Source organism: Marmota monax, unplaced genomic scaffold, assembly GCF_021218885.2.
Source record: "Marmota monax isolate L192 unplaced genomic scaffold, Marmota_monax_Labrador192_F-V1.1 WCK01_AAM20220418_F8-fsc00026, whole genome shotgun sequence".
In the NCBI taxonomy this organism is placed as follows: Eukaryota; Metazoa; Chordata; class Mammalia; order Rodentia; family Sciuridae; genus Marmota; species Marmota monax.
The window spans coordinates 16735537-16757848 of record NW_026693108.1 but is presented as its reverse complement, the minus strand read 5'-3'; the positions used below and the strand labels follow the sequence as shown (position 1 = coordinate 16757848).

General features: G+C 38.3%; 1 protein-coding gene and 1 non-coding gene across 3 annotated transcripts in view; one reads left to right on the top strand and one right to left on the bottom strand.

Annotated features, from left to right (window-relative positions):
- Positions 1 to 22312, top strand: part of Gpc6 (glypican 6) — a 1048357-nt gene that overhangs the window by 6682 nt on the left and 1019363 nt on the right. The gene's annotated exons all lie outside the window — the stretch shown is intronic.
- Positions 20370 to 20476, bottom strand: LOC124099772 (U6 spliceosomal RNA). Its single transcript, XR_006854092.1, has one exon. It is a non-coding gene; the product is annotated as a U6 spliceosomal RNA (small nuclear RNA).

Here is a 22312-nt window from a genome sequence, read left to right as displayed (position 1 = left end):
ACATTTTACAGGAACCTTTGATCTAGGCAGAGGGTTTTAGAAATGTTTCCTTGGAGAAAAGCTCTGGGATCTTGACCATGAGAAACCATCAGTAAGGCAAGGGGACAGTGGAAGGTACACATATGTCCTGCAAGCTGAGTACATGGGACACATGAGAAGAGTTCCAAACTCTGAGTAAGGAGTTGTATAAGTGTGAGTTTGGGGTACAGATTACAGTCATTACAGACGTTGCGATGCTATGTAGAAGTTCCAGTTCTGGGAGCTGGGGAGAGGCCAGGTAGTGACCTACGTGACGGACTCAAGGATGCCCCAGCATATCAGCCCCGTGTTTACTTTTTCACAGTAGGTCTGGACTTTTAACTCAAAAGCACACCAGTTTAAAACTCAAGTTCTACCCAAGCAGTTGCTTTAAATATAGTACAAAGAAGCAGAGTTTTAACCATTGAGAGTCTGCATGCTTCTGTGTCCTGCTGAACTGCCCCTGTCCTGCTCCCTGGGTATAAGACAATCCCTGGGACAATAACTGGAAGCTACTGCTGCCCTTTGTAGCTCTCTGCCCCAGGGACTCCCCGGCATGTTGTAAAGTGACATTGCCTAGGTACATAATGCCCTTTCTCTCTTTGCCTACTCCCCTGGGAGTTCCTCTGCCCTTTGGGCATTGACCCCTCTGTTGGCTCTGGATGGTCTGTCCTTGCAACAGACCTTCCCTTACTTGCAACCCAAGTGCCTCTCAATGAAGCACACTGTGTGTTGCCACCTGGAGGTCATGACTTTTTCCTGGATTAGTTGTGCAATGCCTTGGACTCGGATGACTTTTGCCTTTGGCGTGAGAGCAAAAAAGCTGTCCAAGAAATGTTGTGGTCAGTGTTAGTTTGGTTGTTCCAGAGAGAAAGAACTGGAGGGGAGTAATATAGAAGAAGAGGCTTGAATAAGCATGTTGACTGTGGGAATGGAAAGAAGGATCAAGAAATAGTAGGCACAGTGAATACCATCAATGGGCCATTAATCAATTAGATATTATTTAGCATCTACTATTTGATTGAAAATTTATAGGTTTTGTGCCTATGTATATAAGAGAAGTGAGACGAAATTAAGAAAAAAGTGTCCAGAAAACATTAATTGAATTACCAAGGTAATCTAAATACTTTGGCATACACTAAGTCAGCAGAGGATTTTTAAGACTATCAGTGTGGCCCAGAGAGATTTCTCAAATAGGGTCAAATGAAATATTAACTGTCAGGAAATATGGAATTATCAAAGCACATATAATCACCTATGCCCATTATGAAGTGTAAGTCATGGTTTTTGTGCTGTGGTAGTGTTAAAAAAAAAAAAGACTTTAAAGTTTCAACAAGGTGGAGAATTAACTACATTGCATCATCAGTCCCTAAGATTTAAACTATGCTGTGTCAATGGCTTAAGTACCAGATATCAATATGTAACTGTATCAAAGAATAAACTGAATCAAAGAATAAAGCAATTTCTTTGATCTTACTAAAAGGTGGTGGCAAAATTTAATTGGGGCCTTGAGGCTGGGTAGCATTTGGCAAAAGACCATGAAAGAAGGTGGCGTTTAGGGACGAGTTCATATATATAAGCAAACAGGGTGTGAACAGCAAAGAAAGAGATTTATTAAAAACTTGTGAAAAATAATACTGAGCATTTTGGGTAGGGTTGGATTTTTGGAGGACCTTGGAAACCCCAGGCTTTGTAGGATGGGACTGAGGTCATCCTTCTCTGTTACTGGCAGTGAAGTGACATGATGAGAGTATTGTTTTAGACTGGGCAAGCTCTACAAACAGGATGGATTAGAGAGGAGATCATTAGAACCCCAGGGGGAGCAAAGGAGAACAGTAAGGAGGCCTTTTCAGATACTTAAGCAGGAAATGCTGAGGGCCCTGAGGAGGGTCAGAGGAGAGAAGAGGTCAAATAAGGTCATGCAAGAAGAGGAATCAAAGACAATTTAAATTTTAGTTAATTTTAAAAACTTAAAAACCTGATGACGCTATGTAGAAGTTCCAGTAAAAGCATTTAAAAAGGAAAAACTGTTGAAACTCTTTCCTGAAATAACCAGGGTAAGTTAAGATACTTTTGGCTGTAGGTCACAGAGAATCCTGACTCCAAAGGCTTACACAGCCAGGGAAGGTCCTGAGTTCACACAGCAGGAGTCCCCACACAGGGCACTTCTAAAAGTGAGAAGGTAGTAATTTTATAGTGTCCTCAGGGTGCCAGGTTCTCTACACCTTTCATCTCTTCTACCATATCACCTCCATATGGACTCAAGGTGGCTGCTGGAGCACCAGGAGTTAACCAAAGCCACCAAAAGGGACTACTTGTCCCTACAGGTCTCTTGGGGGAGACTGTCCTCAGAAGTCCCCAGCTGATGCACACTTCAGTCCAGAATTGCTTCCTATGCCCATGCTTTAAGGGAACCCAAAGGGACCATGGACCTTGAGCTGGACTTGTCACCAGTGTGCCCTCCCAGGGAGATGATGGCCACTGCATTGCCTGCTTAATCTCCATAATCTTAATAATAATCCCAAGGAATTGAGCTGTGATGGAGAAATTTGAGAGAAACTATCCAGACTGTCTGAATTAATTAGGTATTTGGCTTTGTTTCTTTAATCTGGTATTTCTCAAACCCTGGGCAGTGGGGAACTGATAAATGTTTAACATTTGGCCTGGGGGGATCTGGGGGGCCCTGATTTGTAGCATCTGCCAATTTCTGTTACAGAAACATTACCATCATGACCAATTTCAAGCTGCCAAGAATTAATAACCAGTTCACAAAATTTCTTCAAATTTAATAATCAGTTCTTGCTAGTTGGAAAAAGCCTGGGTCATTGCAGGGAGTACATTTAAAATCATGCTGGACATTAGAACAAAACCAAAACCAAAAACCCTATACCTGAGCTCCATCTTTAGAGATTCCCTTATTTTAATTGGTTTGGGAAGAGAGGCCTGAATTTCTCTCCATCCTTTCCTTCTTCCTTCTTTCTTTTTTATTTTCTGATGTAATTCTGATGTGATTATGTGATTGAGATCCAGTGATCTGGAGCAGGGATACTTCATAAACTTTGCACATCAAAATCACTGAAGGAGGGCTGGCTAAATACAAATGGCTAGGGTTCACCTCTTCTAGTTTCTGGTTCAGTAGTTTTGGGCTGGTTTCAAGAATTTGCATTTCTAGAAAGTTTTCTCTGGTGATGCTAATGCTGTTGAATCTTTGGGGGCTACACTTTGAATTCCATTCAAAGTGGGTTTGTTTATTTATGCTTGCAGTGCTAGGGATTGAATCCAGGGCTTCCTGCATGTTAGGCAAGTGCTCAGCCACTGAGCTACATCCCCATCCCTTTTCATTTTATTTTGAGACAGGTTCTCTTAAATTGTCCAGGCTGGCCTTGAACTTGAGATCCTCATAACTCAGCTTAACAAGTATCTGGGATTACAGGTGTGCACCACCATGTGTGGCTCAAAGTGCTTTCAAATACAGGTTTCCTACCTTGATCTTAGATAAGAATCCCAAGAAAGTAGGTTATTTCTACACCCAGAAAATAGGTTAATATTCCACATGGTACCACAAATCTTCCCAGATTTCTTTAAAAAATTTACCTTGGCCACTAGAGGGACCAAGGAAAAGAGCCATATTATCTGTACCTGGAACTGCAGGGGTACCCCATGCCCTGATGATTAGAAGGGAATCTCCACATTGCTCTAAAGGGGAGATTGGCAGTATTATTTAAAGTTGTACTTTAGGATTCCCACTCTTTCACTATAAGATCCCTGTTTGATAATTTGGCATGCATTCTGTGGGTATATATGACTTTTTTTTTCTATTATGTATTCCCTATGTAGAAGATTTTGGGTAAAGAGGAATCCCATCCCTTCATGTTCTCTTTGAATTGTTTTCTCTGCCTTAGGCTCTTGAGTGCAGATCTAGCCATTTTTTACTGACCTCTAGGTTCTTATGGAAGGAGACTACATTTAAGAGCAGGTCACTTTTCATTTTATGTACATTTAATTAAAGTTACAGCATAATTTATTCTGGGCATGCAAACTTGGGTTCTGTAGGCTTTATCACTTGTCTGTTCCTTATTAAGGTTCTTAAATTCCTTAAGAAATTAATGTTTTCCTCTATGTGCCCCAGGACAGTCAAGAGAGACTAGCAGGGGCCGGTGCTCCTTAGCTGAATTTCAAGGAACTAGAGATATTTCCTCTTTAAGGCTGCAGTGGTTGAGGCAACTTTCTTTACAAAGAAAGCACTCTGAAATATTCTAAAAAAAATGATGAATAATTTTCACTTATTATTTTATTAATGGGTCAGAATAAGTCAAAAGTCAATAGCACCAGTGAATGAACTTGAAAAAAGCCAGCCCAGAGAATATTTTTAAATGATAGCCTAAACAAAAAAAAAAAAAGAGAGAGAAAAAGAAAATATTGTCCTTTAGCTCTTTGCTTTCCCCATTATTTTAAAAATAAACCCCAATGATTGGGAGTTTTTAAAACCTCAAAAACTGTAAAATTTAATACAGCCAATATTTTTTTTATCCCAAAAGGCTTAACCAAAGGTTTCTTTAAATATAGTGTAGTAATTTATCATATAAAAAACTAGCCGTGGGAACTAACTTGTAAAACTAACCATCCTCATATCTTTGCAATTCTATGTCTGTAAGAGTCCTATTATTTTAAAGAGATATTCATGCATATGAACTGATTTTAGAAGTCAGAGTTTTTTTTAAGACCTTTTACGGATAAGCTGTTGTAAAAAAAAAAAAAAAAACACCAATACACAAATCAAGATTTAATTATGGACTTCTGTTTTTCTGTTGGTCTAACCAATTTTTTTCTGAAGCATTTAGGAGCTCTACATGGAAAATAGGAATTTGTAATTCTAAAAGTGCTAGCACTGAAAATGCAGGATTCCTGGCACTCCTACTCTGATCTGTTAGGACTTCTCCAGCCATAAATTTGTATTGAACTTGGGAAACATAGTTCACTGTTAGGTTTACATTATCAAGTGCTAATGTGTGAAAGACTTTTATTGTGCTTTTACTACTCACATGATTATGTGGTATCCTACTCAGTATTCTTTCAGAGACTTGGGGGTATTAGAATCATGAGGTCAAGTACTATGTTAAACTCTCAGGCCAACCTTTTTATATGACTGCAATAAAGAATATATTCATTTCACTTACATTACCACATGGCTGTTCTAAAAGGTCAGTTTCAATTGAATATAAAATACTTTGCAAAATGGCAAATCTTATGTCATCAACAAACAAACCTGCTGTATTTCCTTTCCAGTTTCCATCTTCCCCTCTTTGAACAGTAACTGAAAAATTTCTTAGAATCACTTAGAGATCTTCATCATATAGTAGACCTAAAAATTGTACAAACTTACAGTTTTCTGTTTTAGTAAAAAAATATGTAGGGGCTGGGTTTGTGGCTCAGTGGTAGAGCGCTCGCCTAGCACATGCAAGGTCCTGGGTTCAATCCTCAGCACCACATAAAAATAAATAAATAAAATAAAGGTATTGGGTCCAACTACAACTAAAAAATAAATATTAAAAAAGTACTATACAGAGTAATCACATTTAAATTTCAGCTAAGTAAACAAATTAGGTACATTAGGTAGTCACAGCACAAAAAATGAAATTATACTTTTTCCATTTTGGTTTTCACAACAGACTTAATAAATGAACTTTGAATGAGTTGCTCAGCCTGGGTTATTAATGTGAAGATAAATTATGTTATAGGAAGTTACCTGCATAAACATAAGCTGATTTCTGTGATTTGATTGGCAATTTATTCTTACCCACAACATGCTTAGCAGACTATGCAAAGGTTTTCAGTTTAAGGAAAGGTTGACTATATATAGAAATATTGGTGAGAATGATCTTAATTGTCTGTGGTAACCAAGGTTGCATTTTGTAATTGGAGTAGCCATTTCCTGGAGCTGAAAAACCTGTAACACACTTTAAAACTAATTTCAAACTTTCTAACCATTAGTATATGAAGCATACTTCTTGACAAAAACCATTGCTATCCCCCTGAAATATTTATTTTCACAAGTAAGACTTTATATTTGAAACAAAGTTTTTAAATGTTCTATATTTTAAAAGGCCTAGAAACAGTATAATTTGGGGAAAAAAAAAGAGCCTTTCTCACAATTAACATAATCAGGAAATAGAGAGAGATGCAACACCAATAAGCCAGAGCAGGCTTTTCCCAGCTCCACAGTTCTGAGAGCTGTCTTCACTCAGGATGACAGTTCCGATTTGAACCTAATTAAGCATTAGGGAGAACCAGCCTCCGAAGAGATAAGCCTGAAGGTTCCTGCAAGTTCAGAGCTGCAGGTTGCCTCCTGAGCACTACTGGGGAGCTGCTGTCTGGGGCTTCTGGAAGGTGCCAGGGTTGCCCAGAAGGAGGCTCTGCTGTACAGCGCCAGTCTGTAGGTGCACCACCTTAAGCCACATTTCAGCCTGGTTGCTGTGGAATTGATTTTCACGGCTCATGACAGAAGCTGTTTTCAGCCCATGAAAAGGAAGTGGCTGGGGCTGGTACTCCTAACACAAACAGCAAATTGCTCCATGGCTTTCATAGCATTCGAGGTCTGTTACCTTAAGGTTCTAATGGCCTTTTAACAGTGTTTCCAGCTGAGCAGCAGATGTAAAGGATCCTGAATGTTGAAAGCACTGTTCTTTTTTTCCTCTTCCCTGGAAGAATCTTTTTTTTTTTTTTCAACAGACATTGTACTAACATCATATCCTAGCATCTATTCAGTGGCATGTTAGATTTAAAAAACGGAAACAAATCCCAGATAAATAGAAAGTACTCTCAGTACCATAAATCCACCACCTTATTGGGCTCTCTGTCCTGGATTACTGCCCACCAGGAACTGAGGTCACTGAGGATGTGCCTTCACCAGTAATAGTGGTCCCCTGGGGCAATTCCACATCAGGGATCAAATAATTAATGGGATTCCTTGAAGCTTCTAAAACCCCTTGTACTTTAAGTCAATTCATTTCAGTCCTAAAAATTGCAGTGTATTTCTGAAAACGGCACATTTAACTTTTAGACTTCTTCCTGTCTACCTTGACTTCCCTTTAGGGTGTTTTGCATGCTTTGTCCTCTGTTGGTCACAGCTGTGAAATGTTTCCCAAATAGGCAGCTGTGTGCGCTCCTCGGCATGGTGAACTGGAAGGCCAAGTTGAGGTGGATTTTCATGTGGGGGGGATGGGGAGGGGAGTTAAACATGACTGAAAAATTGTCAAATCAGAGTTTTGGATTTTTTTTTTCCATTTTAAGAATTAGAGAAATAATATGTCATTTGATTTCACATACTCCAAGCAGGCTTCATATTTCCAATCCTCCAGAAGTAACTAGAAGAGGTAAGAGCAAAACAGCCTGGGGGGGTCCTCTCTCCAGGAACTCGCCAGTCATACAGACTCTGGATAGGACCTACAGGAAGCATGTGAACCAACACCAACTTTGTCCTCAAAGTTGAAACTGCGCACGTTGCAATTCTTATGTGGAAAGGCATATGACTTCCTCTCCTCCTTCTGCTCTTCTCCTTCCTCCTCTCTCTCCTCTTCACTCCTGTAGCCCACCTGGTTTTCCTCAGGTGCTCCCCCTTTTAGGGTCACAAGAAAAAACATTTTAGTCTAACCTAATTGAAAATCTAGTCTGATCTGTTTGGCCTCTCTGGATCGTCCAGTTAATCCTGTGGGGTGCTGGGGTGGTGTGCTGGTTAAGCAGAGACTGCTTTGGCTCTTTGCGCCTCCCCTCAGCCTTTTCTGAACCTTATGCCTGCCTCCACTGCTTCATCTGTAAATGGGATAACAGCCATGCCTACCTCTCATCATTGGGGTTGCATTAAGTGAATTCACAGTCATAAAATTCTTAGACCACTGCCTGACATATAATAAATGCTTGTCAGTTAGCAAAGAATAGATAGAAAACCAACATCTGAGATGCGGGCAGGAGTGAAAGGGAGTGACTCCACCAGGAGAGAAGACCTGTTCCTTGGGTTCATCCCATCTCCAGGGTCTGGCTGATCTGAACTGCTGACCTGAGACCTAGTCTTGTTCACCGTCACATTGGCCTTTGTGGCCCAGAGACCTCCTAGCCTGTCACTCACCTGGCCTCCGACCTTGCTTACTTGGTGTGGTAGGACCATGACAAACCTTCTGGTTTGCAAATCGGCTGCTTTCTGAGTGTTCCCAGAGGGCTCCAGGGACTTCTGGGCTTGGTGTGTCCACCATGATGTGGGGTTTAGCCTTTGCTCTGAGTTTACCCTAAGGTTGGTGCCAAGTAGCCCACCAAGTAATCTCCTCACAGAGTCCTACACAGGATTTAGGCCCCAAATCCTGCTTCTCTTGGGCTTCCCCAAATTAATTCAAAACTCAGGGAGGAGCAGCTAGGCGATTTGGCAAACATTACCTTCTGTCCTCCTCCCTCTGCAAAGGACATTTTGGGCCCCAGTGGGTTTACTGCTTTCTGGCTGGACCTCAAGCCCTTCAGCCAGATTTAGAAATATCCCCCAGCAGATCTTCATGCCCTTAGCAATTTAAGGGGCAAGCAAATGGAATCCATTAAGTCTTTGCAAAATAGTATCCCAATTATATAAGCAACATGAAAACTTCTGAAGACTCTGAAACACTCTTCAAATTGGAAAGCCTATGAAGTCTTTACTTAATGGGAATCTCTGGACTCCCCGGCAGATGCCATAGAAGTAAAGGGACCTAATCCTTTGTTCTGTGCTTAAAAATTGGCCCTTTTAAGTTTCTCTTACTTTTCTCTTTGAACCCCAGATTCCTTACCTATATAAAAGGGAAATAATACTGCCTGACTCCTGACATTTTTTTGTGAAGTATAAGGAGCATAATGCACGTGACCATCCTGACAAAGAGAGGCCTCAAAGTAAATGTGACTTCTCCATTTTCTAGTTCCCTCCTGGGATGAGAAATCGTCTATTTCATAGTCAGAAGAGGAGAGAAAACCTAGTAAGCTGCAATTTCCTCTTTAGACCTACTCATTTTAAATTTCCTTTTATGATGCGCTTCTGAAAGAGAAGCTGTAAGAGAACTTTAAAAGGTGGTCTTAAAATGCTATTAAATGTCACATAGAAAATCTTTCAAAAACATTTACTTTCTCTTCTCTTTGGCTTCTCTCACAAGTCTCTGTTGGCCTTTGTGGGCAGAATGATCTATCTTTGGCTGCACTTTGATTGTTTTAATTTGCTTGTTGTTTTCTTTTTACTGACATAATAATTGTGCATATTTATGGGGGACAGTGCAGCAATTCAATACGTGCATATAGCATGTAATGATCAAATCAGAGTAATTAGAATTTCCATTTCCTTATATATTTATCATTTCTTCAGATTTGGAGGTTTTGAATACTTCTCTTCCAGTTCTTCATAAATATTTTGTAGGTTGTGAACTGTAGTCAGTCCACTGTGCTGTAGAACGCTAGAACTTATTTCTGCCATTTACCCATGTTTTGGTACCTGTTATCTAACTTCTGATCCCTCTTGCACCTCTGCCCTTCCTGATAATCACCATTCCATTTTCTTCTGCTTTTGAGATCAACCTTTTTTAAGCTTCAACATATGAGCAAGAATATGTGGTATTTGTGTTTTCTGTGCCTGGCTTATGTCACCTCATGTAATATCTTCCAGTTCCTCCATTTTGCTACAGATGGCATGATTTCATTCTTATTTATGACTGAATAATATTCCTTTTATGTGCCACATTTTCTTTACCCATTCATCTGCGAGTGGACCTCAATTGATTCTACATTTTGGTGAATATTGTTGCAAAAACATGTAAACACAGGTACTTTGATACACTAATTTCATTTGATACACCCTTTGATACACTAATTTCATTTCCTTTATGTCCAGAATTGGAATAGCTGCATTGTTTGGTAATTCTATTTTTAATTCTTTTGAGGAACTTCTGTACTGTTTTTATAATAATCTCCATTCCCACTAGCAGTGTAAAAGTTCCCTTTTCTCCAAATAATTTCCAGCATTTTTTTTTTTTTTTTTTTTTTTTACAAATAGTCATTCTGACTGGGGTTTGATGATATCTCATTCTTTGCAGTTTTGATTTGCATTTCCCTGATGAAGTCAAACATCTTTTTCATTTACATGTTGGCTCTTTTAATTTGTTTAAACCAGTGGTTTTCAAAGTGGAGTGTGAGTCAGAATCACTCAGAAGATTTGCTCAAACATGGGCTGCTGGGCCCACCCTGCTTCTGGTTCTGTGGGTATGAGAAGGTGCTCCAAGACTTGTGTTTCTAATAAATTCTCAGGGGATGCTGGTGCCGCCAGCCCCTGGATCACTCTTTGATAACTACTGTCTTAACATTTAAACCTTTTCCTATCATCAGTTCACTCTGTTCTCTAGTGGCTTGAGAATAAATTTTAAGCATCTTGGTTTAACTTTCAAGAACTCAGATTGTCTTTCTAACTTCATGCCAAGCACTCTTCTAGAACAGTGTCCATCTGATAAAAACTTCTTCACTAAATTCATTTTTCTTCTGTACTCATATCATTTGTTCATACTCAGTACAATACTGAACTGCCTTCCCTACTTTTCTCTTCCAAGTAAATTTCAACCCAGCTAAAATTCACCTTCGATTATCCTCAAAACCCTCTTCAGATTCATTTGTCCAAGGCCACCTAATTCCAGTTTCTTCCACTGCCAAGCTTGGGTAGTGTTTTAGTCAGCTTTTTTTTTTTTGTTCCCAAAGACCTGATAAGAATAATTAAAGGAGGAAAAGTTTATTTGGAGCTCAAGGTTTCAGAGGTTTGGTCTATGGTTGGCTGACGCCATAGCTCTGAGCCTGAGATGAAGGAAACATCATGGCCAGAGGGCATGGTAGAGGGAAAGCAGCCCAGAACAGGGCCGTGAGGAAGCAGGGAGAGAGGGAGGGTGGGGGGAGAAGAGAAAGAAAGTAAAAGAACACACTTTACTGACTTCACTTACCAGGGACAAAATGTAAACCCCAAAAGGAGGCCATCAGTGACCTACTTCATCCATCCTGCCTACAGTTACAGCCCAGTGAATCCATTTCAGTGGATTAATCCACTGATTAGGTTAATGCTCTCATAACCCAATCATTTCACCTCTGAACACTCCAGCGTTGTCTCACACATGAGCTTCTGTGGGACCTGTAATATCTAAACCATAACAGGTAGTGTCTGTCTTATCTTTTGTAAATGAATCAAGTTATATTTTCATTTTTCTTGCATCCTTTGAAATGAGGTGCTTGGTTTTGGCTTCCTGGATTTGCCTCTGAGATATCTGAGGATACACTTAACACAGACACAGACTTGTTTTCCTGAAGCAGAATGCCTGAGCATAGTAGGTTTTCAATAAATAATTAACTACTCCTTGATTGCAATTATAAAAAGACTTTTTTTTTTCTGCCTGGCAGGCCTTTCAGACAACTTTGAGTAAGGTCAAAATTAAATGGTATAATGTAAAAACACCCTTATATTTCCTTTGAAAGATTGCTACTGATGAGCTCTATTAGCTGAGGCCAGTGGAAATCAATTTGAAGAAGTCTCGACCAGCAGAGTTTATTGTGTGGAACATGCATTTTGTTGCTTTTATTTTATACTAAAGCATAACATTTCTCCCACGGAAGCATTGCCATACATAGGTATATGTCTATCAAAATGTTTTTTAAAAAATGTGGCATATTTTAGCTATCACTGACAGCCATTTTCAAATACCTGAAAAGATTAGAGAAGTTAAATGTAAAGAGTACTCTAAATGGCACTGACATTTCCTGGGAGATAAAGAAGTTGATAGAGAGGAAAGTTAGTTTAAAAAGTCAGGCCTAGGGATAAAGCAATCAAGTTGTACTGCCTTTGGAATGATCTATTTACGGTGGAGGCTTTGAATAATAAATTGTGCTTCTGGCATGGACATAGGAACCACTTATAATTTTGTGAATTCCATTTTTAGCCGTTACCTACTTAGGGCCTCCTCCATATGTCAGCACAGGTTAGTAACAATTTATTTTTAATTGCTTGGCTAAAAGAGCAGCACTCAGTTTCCTTGCCCTAGAGGTCCACATGGCGTAGTGAAGACGGACATACAGATGAGCCACTTCCCTGTGATGTGGGAGTGCAGGGATGAAGACGTAGGTTGCCAGGGGACAGGTAAAGGTGACCCATTGGAGGGAGAGGCTGGAGGGGGGTCAAGGTTGAGTTAAGGGGTTCTGAAGTCCTTTTCCCCCTCTTTTGTGGAATAATTTATTTCTTATATGGTATTAACAGGTCTCGCGGATGAGTGGGTGGACTCTACTTACATTGTAAATGTGGAGGTTAAATTCCCCTGTCACATAGATCATGCCCTATAGGAACTCCTTCAGAAATGGACTGCTCTGTTATTCTGCACAGCTGGCCTTTGATCTTTGGGCGAGTAGCTAGAACATGCTTTATCCTTAGGAAGTTGTGTCAGAATACCAAAGAAGGTGTTTAATCCCAAGTTATCTTAGTTCCCATATGTCTAATAAAATTTCTAGAGAGAGATTAGAAAAATAACTACTTACCATATATGATTATCCCTACTAAAGATGTGGTTTTAAATGACACTTAATCCTACCACTTCCTATACAAACATTCCTTTAGCAAAAATTAGAACGCCGTGTATTTTTAAAAATTCACAGACGTAACTATCCTCTGAAAGTGTGTAAGCTTGCCTAAAGAAGTAAATATTTTGATAATCCAAGATGACACTAATAATGTGGCTATTTTTGTCAAAGGAAACTAGAAGGAACAATTTATGTTGGGACTCTCAGTTACTAAATTTCTTATGTTGATGATGCAGTGCATAGTCCCACTTGGAGAAAAGGTGAAACAAGTTGGCTTTTTTTTAGTGCTCTCCATATTCTGCCTTGGTGCAATTTTTAGTTCTTCTGTATGTTTTCTGTGATGTTTGAAATGGAGCATTTAATCTCTTGTGCTGTTACAGTTTGCATAGGACATTTAAGCAAGTCCTAAAATTATAAATAATATAAAGAGTGGACACCCAGATGATAGCAAACAGAAAAATTCTTCCTTTCAATAAAAGTCTCCATTCCCTTGCGGACAGCAGTATGTTCTCTTCTTAAAAGCAGCAGCTGCAAACTCCAAACAATCGGACAAACCAAAAAACCACTCAAGAAGGCACACACACTAATCTAAGTTGTAAAATATTTTTGATAGCCCAGCAGAGACTTAGCCTGACAGGAGCACGCCTCTGTTTATGGAGCTGGTGAAGAGCCAGAATGCTTCCAGTCTTCTGTTCTTTGAGGAGGCTGTGCCTGGCCAGATCAGTGCTCCTGTCCTGCAGGGTTAAACTGAAGCATGACTCAGATATATTAAGAAACAAACATTTGTCTTTTCAGAAGGCAACAATCGAAGCAATAAGTGAATCCCAGAAACAGTTTTAATGGAAATTAGCCCAGATTTTTTTTTAAGTTGACGTGTACAGGTAGTCTTTCTTTCTGAACACAGTGTTAATTTTTTTGGGGGGGAGAGGTTATTTCTGTGTGGGATTCAGGTTCTGCATGTGTGTATGTCTTTGTGAGGCAGATGGCTCCATGCTTGTGGCATATCTCCTAACAGAACAGTTGTAACCTTGAAGGTGCTGTTTGTTTTCTAATTGGTTTGCTGACCTCTGAATGAAAAGCACAGTTGGTCAAAAACATTGAACGTATACTCTTGGGAGTCCATTTCTTAGACAGTGGACTTATTTCCTAACTTGGAAAATCTAAGCCTGTACACAAAGTATATGATTCTCCAGTTTGGAGAGGACTGTTGTTTGTGTGTGGGTCCACCACTCACCACAGTAAATAGTAACTTCATCAAAATTGTGTTAAGCTCTAATAATGTGAAGACTGATTGCTGAAACACTTGTTTCAGTCGTGATAGACTTATTAATTACATTTTTTAATCTCTAAACAAAGTTTCTCTGTTTCATTTGGGAAAATGAGACAGAGACTAACAGCACTGCGATTAAAAGGTGCTTTCCCATGGACAGTACATCATCATTTCTTTTTGTAGGATGTGTTTAGTAGGGATAATTCCTCTCTCCTCTAACCTGTCATATTTTCATAGAACATTTTTGAGCAGAAATCACTTTTTAACTTGTCATTATAACTATAAAATATAACTATCTAGTATATTTGAAGAGTTGCCCATTAATCTATAAACTCCTATAAGAAGTATCATGTTTGATTTGTCCCGGCCGTAGTGCTAGGCACAGATAAAGCATTTGGTGTCCATGCACATGGGCCAAACAGTATCATAACCTGGTCTTCCATTTGAATTCTAGAAAGCCATCCTCAGGTACATGTCGACCAACTCACACATCTTCTCTGTCATAAACAGCATTCTGAATGCTACTGGGCATTTGCTAACATCCATGCATGGTGTTTCTACTTTAATTTCAGCAGACTTTTTTTAGCATATGAGCTTTCGGTCCTCAAAGAGCTTACACTGTAGGTGGGACAGTGTACAGTGTGATGTGAGGTATTTTCAGTTGAGACTGATATTGAGATATTTCTCTTCCATATACATTAGTAATATAGGTGATAAAATTTATATTTAGGTCTAGCTAAACATTTTACATCATTGTTCCTATCCTAATTTTTAGAGAGAGAGATCACCCTTGTATTTTACCTGTAACTTTGCCTCTAAAAAAAAAGTCATTACCTTTATGATAAGTAGAATGGTCTATTCCATTGATCTTTTTGAAAAGATGGACTGTCTTTTCTCTTGCTATAATGAAAGTATCAAATGATTGACCTTTCCATATAGTTGAAGTTTGCCCTTTAATGAGATGAAACAGAATTGAGATAAACCATGGATATTGCAGTGAGATTGCTAAAAATGGGCTTCATGTTCAAACAGTATTTTTTAAAAAAATTATAATGAAATAGCACATTTATTGAGCTCTAAGTTTCACATACTGTTTTAAACTCTTGTAGTATCTTGCATAATCCCTACAACATCTTTTCATCGTTGGTATAATTGTTCACATTGTGAACAATATATGGTGAACTTGTTCATGGATATAGGTAGGTCAGTAAATGAGCAGATTCCAAAAGCCCAAGTATTACACTATCATCTAGGTGAAGCGTATACTTTTTCTATTGCAGGTGAGTAAATTTAACCTTTTCAAGAAAGAAGATAATTTTTTCACATTATTGGCCTATGTACCATTAGTTGCAATTCTTTCCAAATATTAAGTAGCATTTAATCTTAGTTACTAGAAAAAGTAAAAAGTAGCACAAAATGATTCTAGTGCTGAGACAGCTCTAGAGTATAGGAGCAAGTGACAATTTATTATTAGTATCAACTTTTGAGATACTTTGTGGTTACTTGGGGTGCTGGCATCTGAATATCCTGGCTAGGTTTGAGAAATCATTATCTTTTTGAGTGTTGATGGAGGCAGAGCTCACCTCCAGTTACAGGAATGAAAATGGCAGATGCTGGGCTTCCCAAGCACCCTTTTCATCCAGGATGTCGGTCCATGACCTATAATCTATCTCTCCTGCTTTTCATTGGCTGTTGGAAACTCAAAGAAGCAGGAAGAGTGAAGAATTCATTCTGGATATAGCAGTGGCTTAGCAGCACTAATGGAGTGACCTGTGGTGAGTTTCAGGAAGTGTTCAACAGTGCCCCCTGTGGGTAGCATTTGGCTGTGCTCATGGCTGATGGTTCTTCTGTACCTACTTGTCTTCTAAGCCTACTTCTTCATGCCTGAGTTCCTACCAGTGAGTTTTTTTCTGCTTCAACATTGGTTGGTCTTTGTTGCACACCAGTAGGCATCCAATGGAGGGTGGGAGGCAAAACATTTTAGAGTTCATTTTAGTTAAAATTAGCTCCAGGTCATTCCTGAAGGTGGAAAGCAATGGTATGTATCTGGCTAATGCAAATGAGTACAGACTTGATGGAGAAATGCATTTTAGTGGTAAGTTATTGTTCACTGTGGCTATTACTTTAGAAACTCATTCCATTTTCTCCTAAATTTCTTTCAGTTGTGATTTCTCATTCTGTGTTTCTCTACTTAAGAGCTAACATACACCTGATACTGTGCTGAGTTCCATTACATAGGCTTCTATTGAGCCTGGCTTCCAGAACAGGTCTAGGCACTGGAGGGACTGATTAATGGATTTCTAGAGGGGGTTAAGTCTTAGGAGCTGAACTGTTTAAGGGTAGGAGACAGGCGGAAAGTTAAAGGGGGAATATAATTAAGGCTTTGTGTATCATTGGATGCTTCTTAGGAATTGGCATCAATTTTTTTCCTTTCTTATCTTTGGTCTTACCAAGTGAGCATCGTAACCAGAATGTGCTGTCTTTCAGACACTTGGGAATCTAAGGACTCTATAAGGTGTGTACAATACACATGCTAATTGTGTTCCCATTGTATGATTCTTTGGTAAAATCGTCAATTTTGATATATTATTTGGTGGCATTAATAGATTGGTGTTACTTCAACACAGTTGTTAGATGTCACTGCTTATGTCTTTTCAGATATAAACTGTCTTTTCAGTGTAAACTCAAAAGAGAATAAGAAATTAAAACTGACTTTTGAAGTTCTGAATGTATTTACTTTGATATAGATGAGTTTTAGGCATTGTACAAACATCAATGGAATGGAAGATTTTTATAATATGAAGTTGCTGTTAAATGAAGAATAAATAAGAAAGAAAATTGCAAATGTTTGTAGTGATGTTTACTGTGCTCTTCTTCCAGGTTACTCATTTTAAGAAATTTTTTTAAAAAGCAATATAATTAATTATTGATGGATTCAGCAATGGTACCTTCATTTTAGTAAATTCTAACTTGTAAGAGTCTTTGTTGAGGAGATTCAATATATACATCAATAAATCAGTTAATTTGAGTATTAGCTAGTGGATCAATGTTTTTGTTTATAATTCAGCCATCATTTTAAAAGAATTTTAGTAAGACCATTTACTTTGCTAGGCTTTGTTAATAAAAATCAGTCAGTTGACATGTCAGCCAAATCTACCCCTAAAACTTGTAAAATATGGAAAAGTACCTTAGTGTTAGAATATAGAAGATGAAATTTTAAGAATATCAAAGTAAATACCTTTTGTTAATAGACACTCTTGGGACTTGTTACCCAAAATAAAACCTCTTAGATGAATATTATTATAATAATTGAGATTGTTAGTAAAGAACTATCCATTTCCTTAATTTATAATGTTATTGGTCAGTACCTAGAGCATTGTTATATTTAAATCATATTATAGGATAATTTGCTAAAGCATTATTGTACTTGAGGAAAATCAAAAACAAGATTTAAATTTTCTTTTTTTTATTGTAGATTTGGCTAACATCTGGATTTTGAGTCCTTCTGCTTGTGTATTATGGTGCTGATGGGGGGAAGTTATGAAAACCAGTGTTGGATTACCCAATAAGCACACCAGGAATGCACATAGGACACCAAGAAATAGGGGCATCAGAAGTATTTTGGGAAAAATAATATTATAAGCAATGTAGTAGTCATTAAGTTAACAATTAGAATTTGATTGTATTTCCTTTCATTTTATTTGTTGTTCAGGTGCCAAAATGAAACTGTTGTTTGGGTTAAGTTTTAATTATGCATAGTCAAGGTGGGTGGGGGGATGCACCATTATCTTTTTCATACTTACAGTCAGACACCTTTTCCAAATTCCTTTGAAATACAAAGAAAATTCCTTCACTAACAGATAATTTTTTCCAGAACCAAAGGCAAGGCTCTTATTGCTACACCCGCAAGAACCAAGATGTATTACTGTCTTCAGATTCCCTTTTGAAGACTGAAGACTGTATTGATTAGTGAGTGCTTTGTTCCCTCTGGGAAGCCAGTTCCATCAGGTGTGGGCAGTTAGGAAGAAGGCAACTTATAGAGCCTGGCTCAGGAAGCATGAGAAGGGATTGCAAAACCAGAGTGATTGCAAAATGGTCCTCATTGATGTTTTCAATACAGTTATTCCAAATTCAGAGAATTGTCTGTTTTTTAGGCTTTCTCAGGGTTCCCACTTTCTAAGAATACTTCTTCTTTTTTCTTTTTGGTACTGGGAATTGACCCCAGAGGCACTTAACCACTGAGACACATGCCCAGCCCCTTTTCACTTCTTATTTTGAAACAGTCTCGCTAAGTTACTTAGGTCCTTGCTAAATTGCTGAGGCTGGCCTTGAACTTGTGATCCTCCTGCCTCAACCTCCTGGAATTATAGGTATGCACCACCACTCCTAGCTCCTCTAAGAATATTTTTAGCAATTAGTTTCTGAGAGTTGTATGATCATACGCTATGGTTTGAAAATGAGTTCAGCTTTCTCTGCTAGTACTTTTTTTTCCCCATATTAGTTTATTTGAAACAGCTGGGTCTAGATGCAGCACGATTATTGCTTTTCAACATTCTAACGTGTATATGTGTATATTGCCAATTCTAGATAAATCAATTTTGTAATTTCTTTGCATGGGGAAAGTAATAAAAGAAACTCCATATTCCTAGGGAAACTGGGTGTAAGTACACCACACCAAAGTTTCCTGAGAAGCAGGGCTGCTGCTTGAAGATTTTCAGTTTCTCCAGGGATAGGCTTATGTAGTTTCATTTGTTTCAGATGTACTTTGCCCAGGGTTGGACAAATAGTTAAGCCTCTTAACTGGTGGATTTAACTGATTATCTGTTCACTTTTGAGGTGTTAACCTGGGGTTTAGTGAAAAATATTGAGGATAGGCAAATGTTGATCAAGAAAAGCAGATTAATAAAGATGAAGTAACTTTGGTGTTTCTGACATTGTTCACATTTTTTTCTCTTTGTATATACACACACACACACTTATATATATATCTATATATCGTATTTTTTTTTACATTAAGTTAGTAATGAGAGTGCCCATGCTATGTAAATTCTGATTTTATAAGACTGTAACATTGCTGGGTATACAGGAAATAACCCCTACAACCCTCAGCTTCTCACATTTTTGGGCAAATGCATGGCCCCTTGCAATGTCTCACAACTTTTTCTTGGCTCATAGAGTTTTTCTCAAGGGAAAAATAACATTTACCTTTCTCAGGTGCAAACTTTAGGGGACAACAGTGACCATTACTTTGGAGACAGTGCCTTCAGAGGTCTCTTGAGAGAAAAGGAGGGAGGATTCCAGTCAGAGAACAAGTGGGAGAGATTCATTTTCAAAGTGGGTGAAAATGTAGATCCTTTTGTGCCAGGTGACTCTGAAGTCTTTCTGTGAAAAAAAATGTAATGAGAGTCTAAGGAACATTGAACCTGGAACATTTGACAAGTCATGACAAGAGCTTCTAGAAGTTTTTACTTCTTAGAACTTACTTATGAACTGATAATGAAAATGATAAAAAAGCTTGACCTCTTCAGAGACAAACATTTTTACAGGCAATTGTATTACTACCATTGATAGGTTCTGTTTACAGAAATATTTATATTTCAGGTATTAAACCACATGGTTCCATACTCTATGCATTTTTATGCTACTATTTTCCACTTAATGCATCTTGAGGTTTATTTCATTTCAGTATATAAAGACTTGCCTCTACCCTGACGGTTGAATTTTATTCCTCTGTCCCTATTTACCAGTGGTCTGTCTGTTCCAGGACAATGTAGATGTGATTGCAAACAGCTCTATAGCAAATGTCCTTACATGAACACATTTTCACAAAAGTGGGAGTTTATTGCTAACATAATTTCCTGAAAGTGGAATTGCTAGAAAAAAAGTGATAGGCATTCAACATTTCAATGAATATCACCATGTTTCTATGTTATGCTGTTATTTTCCCAATAGCAGCAGACAAGCACTTAGAGGCGCCATGTTGGACAATCCTGGAGGGTGCTGGTCACATGTCGGTACGTATGGGTGGAGTTGTGCTGTGCCTGCACTCTCTGCCTCGCTCTTTTAGATGTCAGCTCATTGCTTTTCTGTTATGTGGACCTTTTGCCATTTTGCTTAAGGCTTGGGCTTTCCAGTTTACATAGATGATGGATGGATGGAGCGTTAGGGATTCTTCCAGTCAACTTCTCTCCTTAGAATTTTGCACCATTAGAGAAGAAGGCTGGGATGAATAAAAGCAGACTCATTAAACAGGTGAGATTAATGGTGTACTGAGAACTAAGTGCTTTCTCTCTGCATTTGGAATATGTGAGTCTACCCAAGTAAGCACTGTCTTCATTCACCAATAGGCATTCTTATCGTGAGGATGATAAGAAGATAAGATTATGAAATTTCTAAGAGGTCTGCTATCTGAGTTCTCAAATCTGGCCTGCTTTTTTTTGTTTTTCCCCAGACACCAAACATATGGCCATAACTAATTGTATGGTAAATGCTGATGCATTTAAAAACCACTGATGTCATCCTTGCGCAGGGGCCATGCTAATCTTCTCTGTATCGTTCCAATTTTAGTATATGTGCTGCCGAAGTGAGCACTCTTGTACATTGCTGGTGGGACTGCAAATTGGTGCGGCCAATGTGGAAAGCAGTATGGAGATTTCTGGGAAAGCTGGGAATGGAACCACCATTTGACCCAGCTATTGCCCTTCTCGGACTATTCCCTGAAGACCTTAAAAGAGCGAACTACAGGGATACTGCCACATCGATGTTCATAGCAGCACAATTCACAATAGCTAGACTGTGGAACCAACCCAGATGCCCTTCAATAGATGAATGGATAAAAAAAATGTGGCATTTATACACAATGGAGTATTACTCTGCACTAACAAATGACAAAATCATGGAATTTGCAGGGAAATGGATGGCATTAGAGCAGATTATGCTAAGTGAAGCTAGCCAATCCCTAAAAAAACAAATGCCAAATGTCTTCTTTGATATAATGAGAGCAACTAAGAACAGAACAGGGAGGAAGAGCAGGAGGAAAAGATTAACATTAAACAGAGACATGAGGTGGGAGGGAAAGGGAGAGAAAAGGGAAATTGCATGGAAATGGAAGGAGACCCTCATTGTTACACAAAATTACATATAAGAGGTTGTGAGGGGAATGGGAAAAAATCAAGGAGAGAAATGAATTACAGTAGATGGGGTAAAGAGAGAAGATGGGAGGGGAGGGGAGGGGGGATAGTAGAGGATAGGAAAGGTAGCAGAATACAACAGTTACTAATATGGCATTATGTAAAAATGTGGATGTGTAACCGATGTGATTCTGCAATCTGTATTTGGGGTAAAAATGGGAGTTCATAACCAACTTGAATCTAATGTATGAAATATGATATGTCAAGAGCTTTGTAATGTTTTGAACAACCAATAAAAAAATAAAAACCATTGGTGTTACTCTATAAGGCACCTCAGAGGCAATTAAGTAAGATATGTGGTTAGAAATATAGGTGACATGAAGTGAAATTCTGACCTTTAGAAAGAACCACCATAAACTTTGAAGAAATCAGTTTGCTTACTAACTATATTTAAGTTTTCCTTTTATGCCTGCTGTCACATTTGTGTGTGTATATACATATTTTTGGTGTGTGTATATGTATATTTCTGTTTCAGATATTGATGCAGTATTGTGTTAGAGCCAACATTTATTGATTCACAAAGACTCATTGTTAAATTATCAGAAGTTTTACAAAATAGTTGACCTCACATTTTTAGCTCAAAATCAGCCAAGGTAGGAGTATTTATACTATAGAAATTGGCAAGCACTAAGAAATCAAAGCCTTATTTCCTGGAAAGTTGATTATTACATATTTACCAGTCTACTATTACACATGCATGTGTTTAATCCATACTCTAAAATGTAGAAATGATAATAACTATTAAAGTTATCTGTTGATATTTATATTCTCTGATTTCCAATAAGCAAAAAAAGGTGGGAATTCTGTTTTTACCAAGCACTGTTAGCACTTTATAAATTAATTTTATTTTTCACAAGTATAAATGATGTGCTTATATGTCATAGTAGTTAATTCTTAATTTGTGTATAATTCTGGTTGTTTGTGAATATTTTCATGCCAACGTAATCTTTTGCAAATAACACATTATAGACACCCTCATAACATACCAATATTCACAGCAGCAACTCATGATCCCAGCAACCAAAAGGTCACCAAATATTTGACAACAGAAATGACAAAAACTGGCATAGGGCTGCTACGAAATTAAAGAAACCTACCTTTACAGAAAAAGGGACGTTCAGAATTCATATGACCCAGTAGCCTCATTTATAGGAAGGAAGATGGGAATTAATGCTTTTTGTATTCATATGGGTCAGTATCTGAATTGCCCGGGTCCAGCATAGCTTGTAGTTTAGAT